The sequence below is a fragment of the Passer montanus genome, unplaced genomic scaffold (assembly GCF_014805655.1).
Source record: "Passer montanus isolate IOZ18808 unplaced genomic scaffold, ASM1480565v1 scaffold108, whole genome shotgun sequence".
Taxonomy (NCBI): Eukaryota; Metazoa; Chordata; class Aves; order Passeriformes; family Passeridae; genus Passer; species Passer montanus.
The window spans coordinates 577,545-585,472 of record NW_024357392.1 but is presented as its reverse complement, the minus strand read 5'-3'; positions in this window follow the sequence as shown (position 1 = coordinate 585,472).

Sequence of the window (7,928 nt, the reverse complement as noted above, 5' to 3'; positions counted from 1 at the left end):
CTATTGTCATGGGGTGTCAGATACTTATCAGATACTTGAGACCAGATAAGACTCATGAGGGGGTTACAGCACTGAAAATTAATCTCTTCCCCCCCAGTCCTGCAGTTTGGCCTTTTCAGGATGGTGTTGGCTTTTTTTGGTTGTGGTAGGGTTGGTTTTGTTTTGTTTTAATTAGTCAGGAACATGGATACAGGAAGTACTAAAGCTTTACTGGAGTTGTATGTGAGGGAACAAGCTATTGTCACTGTTCGTGGGAGGAATCTGCTCAATAAGCCAATACACAGGTCCCTGTGTCAGCTGTTAGTGCCCTCGTTAAAGCCCGTTACTATAGGCCTGTCTTTCCTCCTGCTCTTGTCACTTGAAAAGCTCTAAAGCCATCACTCTTTATTTATCTGGGTTTAGAGAGAATGGGAAGAGCTGTTTCAAATCCCCAGGAAACGAGCTGAACAAAGGGTGTGATTTGCTAGGTCAGTCCAATGGCTTATCTCCTCTCCTGGCCACTCCCAGCCTTTGGCCTTTATCAGTGCTTCAGGCAGCAGTGGGATCACTTGCCCAGGTATCTTCCCAGATGGGGGATGCAATGAGGGGGTGGGTGTTTCTTTGGCCAAAAAACCCTGTTGCTTTATACCTTGAGGCATGATTGGTTTTTTGTAGCATTGGCTTTGTTTATTTAGCAACAAATGTGGCTTGCACCCAAGGCTTTATTCCAAATGTTTGCCTTGATGTGCTGGATGCCTGACAGCCAACATGCAAAAGGAGCCCTGAAGATGTGACTTGGAAACAGAATTAACTTCCCTGCAGTAGTTGCCTGAAGGAAGTGACAGCTAACAGCACAGGATCTGCTTGGAGTACAGCTTATCCTTGGGAGCAGCAAGGAACATGGAACTTTTTTGTGATTTAGGTAGACCTAGTTCTCAGTGCTGGACACATAAGCTCTCATTTTGCCTTTTAAAAACAAATTTACATTATCTTCTCTGCATATTTCAGATTTGATTCATAGTGTGCCTTGTAACTGGCAGGCTCCTCAGCGCTTTCAGTGATAGAAACTAATATTTGGTGGTGAGATGTGCTTGCAGGCATAAGGATTTCTATTTTTAGAGAGTGTGAATATCTGCATGTAGAAGGCTTGTCCATGGCTTTTGGAGGCATGGTAGGGGATAGTATTCCTGGAGTACATGCTCTAGGAATCCTTTACAGTGCTTGGGTTGGCTCAGACAGGATTCCAGAGACTCCACTCCTTCCAGGAGTCTCTGGAGAGTATAAATCAGAGACAGCAAAAGCATCCTTACCAAGAATGAAGTGTGTGCACTGGTACAGAGCAAGGGTGAGATCATGACCTTTCCTTCTCTGTCCTTTTGCAGTTTTTGCAGGCTGCAAAAGCATTCTCTGCCTGTGTTCCAGGCGAGAGACTGAAGATGCTAGGCAATTTTCCATGGTTTTATTCTCAGGAGATTCTTGTTAAGTGTCTGTGAAGTGGTTTTTTGTTGATATATTTTTTTTTTTAGCAATGTATTTGTTCTGGGACCTGGTTGGTGCATTTCTGGTTTACACTCAAAGTTGCTCAATGCAGAATGAATAAAATAGAGACCTTCAAGAATCTGTCCTCCTGTGGGCTTCCCTTTAGAGATCTTCCAAGCTTTTTTTAAAAAGCGTCTTCAAGTTCCACCTTCTTCTTGTGTTAATTTTGAATCTGTTTAACGGGGATAGAGACTCTTTGTGATCAGAGGTTTCACCATGGAAAAAGCCTCCAGAGGGAAAGGTGCTTTGCTCAGCTGCTGCACACAGTAACAGACGATGATCCATTGAGCAGATGCTGAGCACAGATGGCAGAATTCCCTCCCGTCCAAGGGGTCTGCATGGTTGCTTTGCTTCACTTCAATGTCACTTAAAGGCTGTTTTCAGTGCTCAAGTAGGACTTAAGTACTGCAGTTCTTGCTGGCCCACCAGTGAGGAAGGGTTATGGATTAATATTTCAGTAGTGCCAAGAGACAGTAACTTTTGCTTTGATGGTTCTGGTGGGTTTATTTTTGTCTTATGAGATCTTTCTTGCTGTGATGAGAATTGATGGAACTTTGGCTTCAAAGTCATGGTAGCGTGTCTGAAGTGTTTCTATACTGCTTCATTTCTTTCCCTGTCTTCATTTAATGTGTCATCACAACAGGCTTTTAGTGAGGCACTAATTAAAGATTGCTATTTGATGACTTCAGTCACTGGTTTCTTCCTTGTCGATTTGGAGCTAAGAAATGAATTTCTCCATGTTATCCTCTGACGCATCTTGCAGAGGCACCTTTATAGTGCTTTAAATAGGAATGCTCCTGCAAACTCCTGCTTGCTTTAAGATACTTCAGAGGCTAAGTTCAGCCATCAGAAAACCCCCTTGAATCCTGAATTGTTTCCCAGCTTCTAATTGTCCCTACAAACCTGGTAGCACTGAGACGTCCAGCTTTATCCCACCTCACTGATTCCATCACGTAGCCTGTGTGGTGGAGTGGGGGGGGCAGTTCTGGGGAAATCACGAGCTGTGTTAAGCAGGCAGCCTTGCAAAAGCTCTTGGTTTGTAGTTTCCTCCCTTCAGTAGCAGTAAAATGCTGCTGCCTCACATACCAGGGATACCTGTCTATCCACTTAGAGCAACCAGATAGTGTGCTTTATGGGTACAAAGGTCAACTGGACAGGTTCATGAAAGAGAAATTAATTGAGGGTGACTAAATAGATAAAAAGGAGTCTGGCACAGGAAGTCTCTGATCCTCAAATGGTTGGCTGCTGGGAGACTGCCAGGAGGTATCGTGTGTGCTCACCCAGTTCTTCTGCTCCTTGTGAGAGATCTGCTCTCTACCACTACTGGGGGACAGGCTGTTGGGATGGGTGATTTCTTCTGAGACACTCTTAGGTTTTCATACATAACCTGTTTCTCCACAAGGGAAAATATTATAGCATGGGTACCTGTTTTAAATAGCTGGGACCTTGTTACTGGAAGGATTGAGATGTAAATCTGAAGGACCTGATCCTGACATGCACTATATTTTGGTAGCTTGCTCTCTCTAAAACCTAACAGTATTAAAAACTTCACCTGCCTTTGGGCCTCCTGGTGTGGTGAAATGATAAAATTTACATAGGTAAACTGGGAAAATGGCTAATTTGAGAATAAAAAATATTTGTCCTTAATTCTTACTGTGATTTCCAGGATCAGTACTAGCCTAACTAATCCAGGCCTAGCTCCTGGCTGGACAGATCCTGTAGGAAGCTGCTGGTGTCATCTTCCAAGAGTGCCATGGTTGTGTGTTGAACCCATAGATGCAGCCTGAAGCCGGGGAGCTTGTGTAGGTTTCCACAGGCTCACCAAGGCACTGCAGTGGCCCCAGGGCCCTGGTTAAATGTTAACAGCCTGCTGCCAGCAGTGTGTCTGCAGGGCAGTGAGCAGGTACTAGTGGCTGCAAGTTCAGCGTGCTGTAATTGGCAGCACTAACCTGCCTTGGCATGCTCTCAGGTGTCTGTTTCACCTCGTTGCAGCTTGCTTCAGGACTGCTGCATGTTCCCTGTAGTTTTGTTGTCTGATGTATATTGGGGGTAATTTTGTAGGCTTAACTCTCTCCGTCTGTGAAGTCTCTTTTATTGTTTTAAAATATTCTGAGGAGGATATGTTGTTTGCTTTTGCCCTTAAAATTCAGTCTGTCTTACATGAGCCTTACATTTGGAGGCATTTATAGCTGGTTTAATTATTGCTGTGACTCGGAAGTGGAAATGCCCAGTGAGCTCATACTAACTTTTGAAATCCTGACACGTTAATGCACTACCTACTTAGGTGCCTAATTAGCATAGTAACTAAGTAACTGGGCTGCGAGTAAACTGTGCCTGAGCTGGCACCGGGCCGGGGGCAGGAGCGGGCACTGCTAGCAGCTGCTCGACTGGCGGCAAGCGAGGCATTTCTGACAGAGACAGGGTTTTCTCTCCAAGGTAAAGCAGACTGCAACACGGCCAGCAAATGTGGCTGCTGGGCTGGCAGCTCCCAGGGAGGAGCAGGAGCTGTAGGACACCTGAGGGTTCACTCCATCTGCCTCCCTACCTACCAGCTGTGCGACGAGCACGGGGACACACAGGCAGTGTGCTGGTGTTGGGCTCTTCACTTCTTGGGACTCTGTGCCAGGTTCCCTCGCTGCTGCTGCTTCTGCACCATTCAGGGTTCCATGTTAGATCAGGGACTATCCCATTGGGCCATTGGATTTAATGGAGCTGAACTTCACTGTGACAGTTGTCCTTGTGGTGTGTTGCTACCTTGCTGTCGTGCCTTGTTATTGCTGACTTTAGGGCTGGGAGTCACACAGCGTTGCACCAGTGCCCTGGTGAGGAGTTCCCAGTGGGAACTGGGCTGAATTTGTGTAGACAAGAGTGTCTGCACGAAACTGCCTTGAAGGTGGCAGAACAATTTGTTTCTCATCTGTTTCTGCCTAAACTGGGCACTTCATAAAGGCCTCATGTATGTGTTTGAAAGGGTTAGTGTGTCAGAATTAAATGATCTTGAGGGAAATTTATCCAGCTACAGTGCCTTACACACCCCTCAAATCCTGTTTAACCTCCTAAATAGTTGTGTAATGCCTTGGCCTTGTGTGAAGGGGAGAGTTTCACCCGGTGTGAACGGGTCTAAAGAACGTGTGTGATCCTGTGAAGTAGGTAACACATAGGGGTGACTTAATCCCCTGCTGAAATACAGCCACAGCAAACACCTTTTCCCTTCCAAGAGGAAATGAAGAGCAATATCCAAATATCCACTTGAAGACTGAAGACACGCTTTTAGCAAGGGATCTATAATGACAGAAATAGCTTTCCAGCCAGGATACCTGCTGCTGTAGAGTAGTGTCTCTGTTCCTGGGTTTCCTCCTCAGCAGGACATGTTACATTTCTCTGGCTTGCGTGAGGAGCCCGGGATCGCTTCAAGATGGTGGAGTCGCTCAGCAGAAGAGTTATGTGCCACTACATTTCCTGCTCAAATGTGTTGCCTCCTGTTACTGACTGACAAGGAGGAGGAAGGGAATTTTTCAGAAAGGCTGGAAATGAGCCTTAGACAGCTGCTTTCCAGATTGTAGAGAAAACAACTGATTTTTTTTTTTTTTTTTTAAGTCTTCTCAAAAACATGCATTTGCCCACTGACACCGCACTGTGTAATGCCCTAATGTGCCAGAGGTTTCTGAGGGGCAAGTGAAGAATGCAACTTGGTGTGGGAGCTGCCTCAGCAGGAACTCTTGCAACAAGCAAGGGTTAAAAATTGCCCAGGGAAAGCTGAAGGCGACATGAATAAGCTCATGTGGTTATGCCACAAGGAAACTTCCAGCCCTTATGGTTGGACTGAAACAAAAAACATTTTTGTCACTTTTCTCTCTGGCTCCCTGTGGGACTGTGGGGCTGTGGAAGGGCTGAATAAGGCGAGAGAGATGATTTTGTTAAGTGTTCTAGCTCATTGGGTTGTGTCTTTAGTGTGGTGTTGTATCACCATGAGTTTTTTTGGGGGAGGGAGTTTGTTTTTTTGGTTACTTGCAAAAGCCCTGTCTTGAAAACAGCTGTCTGCTGGACAATGGAGTACTAAGTGTGGAGTCTTTTGAACCAAAAAGTGGAAATCCTGAGGTCTGTGCTAGTGGACAGGAGAAATGTGGAAATGTAGGAGGTGGGATCAATCTCTGACACAGTCCTGCATCAAATGTATTATTTTTTATTTTAGTTTTTTTTTCCTTTTTAATTTAAAAAGATTTAAAACTTTAATAGTTGCTGAAGTGAGTTTGCTGTTGTGGTTTTGATTTTTTTTTTATTTTTTTTTATTTTTTTTCATAGGCAGTAGAAGAAGAAATGAAAAGCATTAACAGCCTTGCAAGGTCGCTGGGACCTGAGCAGAATTATTAACTGGTTCTCTCTCTGTCAGGCACTCTGTATTCACTGTATCACAAGCTTGAAGCCAGACCTTATTTTACTAAGCAAAAAATGGTCCTTTTGTTGCTGTTTTTCTCCTAGTGTCATCTCTCATGGTTGCCAGGGAAACCAGTGTGTATCCTTTCAGCATAGGTTATTGGGCCTCAGGAAGGAAGTGCTCCAGTGCTGGCCTGCTATTTTTATAGAACCGTTACATAATACAATCTATTAAAGCTTCCTCTCGGTGTTTTATGGCACAAAGGGGAAATTAAGTTTGATGACTCCTAAATGTTTGATGGAGGATGTCAGGTGACTTCTGGATTGTTTTGTGCTCGCCGCATAGCAACAATATTTCTGTGTGCAATTCAAGAAGAACAAATATACATTAGTGCCCTGGGCAATATTTGCCTGCATGCAGATCACCAGAGGAAATTGAATTCTAAGCAGAGCAAGTACAAACAGTGTAAAAGTGCAGGGTGCTATCAGCTAGGGAGGGTGAGACAGCAGAGTAGTTCATGTTTTGACAGCATAAGGAAAAGAGGCTTAGAGGAAAATATTATTTTCTTTTCCATATTCTATAGTACTGCACAGAAATTGGGAGGTGCCACAGCCCATTGGCAATCACCATATACATCTGCAACATGTATATTGTAGTAGCTCTTTACTGACACTCATTTCCTAAGATTTAGTGCTGGGAGAGAACGGGGATTGAAGCTTTGTTATCACAAACCTTGATTATTTTCAAGTAAGAGGAAACTGTGTGGAGTCAGTGGTGTTGGCTTTACGTGAAACTTGAACAGCTCTCATGTATATTCCCCTCCTAGGTATGTTTCACATGCACACTGATTGTTCAGAGATATGCATAAAAATGAACATTCCTGGATTTAATACCTAGCCAGGGAGAAATCTCTGCTCAGAGACTGAGGGCTCACAATTCCTTCAGCTCCTTCTTGTCAAGGTCAGGTCGACTCTGTGTGTTGCCTGAGCCATAGCTCCAAGTGAAAAGGTTTAGTATGCAGATGAGTTGCTGTGAAACAACATTTTACTGCACAGCACTTGCTGCAGGGGAACTGTCCACGTGCTTGCACTTGGCCTGTACCAAATATGAGATAATTCAAGCCAGATTAGCCATCAGTGTCTGTTCTTTGTCTGTTGCACGTAGAAATGTATGATTTTCATAAGTTTTTTAGTTGCCAATATGACAACTGTGTTGTACCTCAGCCCAAATTTAACTTGGATCTGCAGTTTCTAATATGGATGACACTCAATCAGAGGTACCTTTGTGCTGAGTCCCCAGTGCTGTCCTTTGAAAGAAGGAAATAATGGGACTGTGAGTGGCAAGGTTGCAGGCTTTTTGGAAAGAACAGAAGAAAATCCTTCTAAAAACCTGAAGTGTGGGGGGCTAAACTGCCTCCTGATCTTTACTGCTTATGAAAGAAAGATGTCATTTCCTCTTGAAACTGAAAGCTGCCAAGAGAATATAACTTAATTTCTGTGCAAGCAGAAATCCTACTAAAGCTGAGAATTACAATTCAAACACTTGCATTTACAAAGGCAGCTTCCATGATATTGTGCCCTGCACTAGAGGGAGATTCATCACTGTTTTCAGCTGTCCCTGCTTATTTTGAGGATGGCATTTCTCTTCCAAAACAGCAGGGAGCAAGGGAAGAATCTTCAGCTGCTTGCAACCCTTTGCAAGTAACAGAAAACCTTCTGTGCCTGTAAAGTCTGTGCCACACCATTCAGGAAGGACATCTGAGATGATCCCTGCTGGGGGAATTGCTTGGTGTGACTAGGTGAAAACAAAAGGGAAAGTTACAAAAACTCAGGTCTTGATGCTTTGCTCCTGAGAAATAACAGGAGTTTGATTAATAATAAAAAAAGAACAGAAAAAGTACTGCAATTTTGACCAGGATGTTATATAGGACCCAGAGGATGCAAGATTTTATATGTCCCAGAGGAGGGCTGGAGGAGGAACCAGAGCTCAGTACAGTTTTACTAGGCTCCAGTCAGCATGTGTGCAGCACACTGCT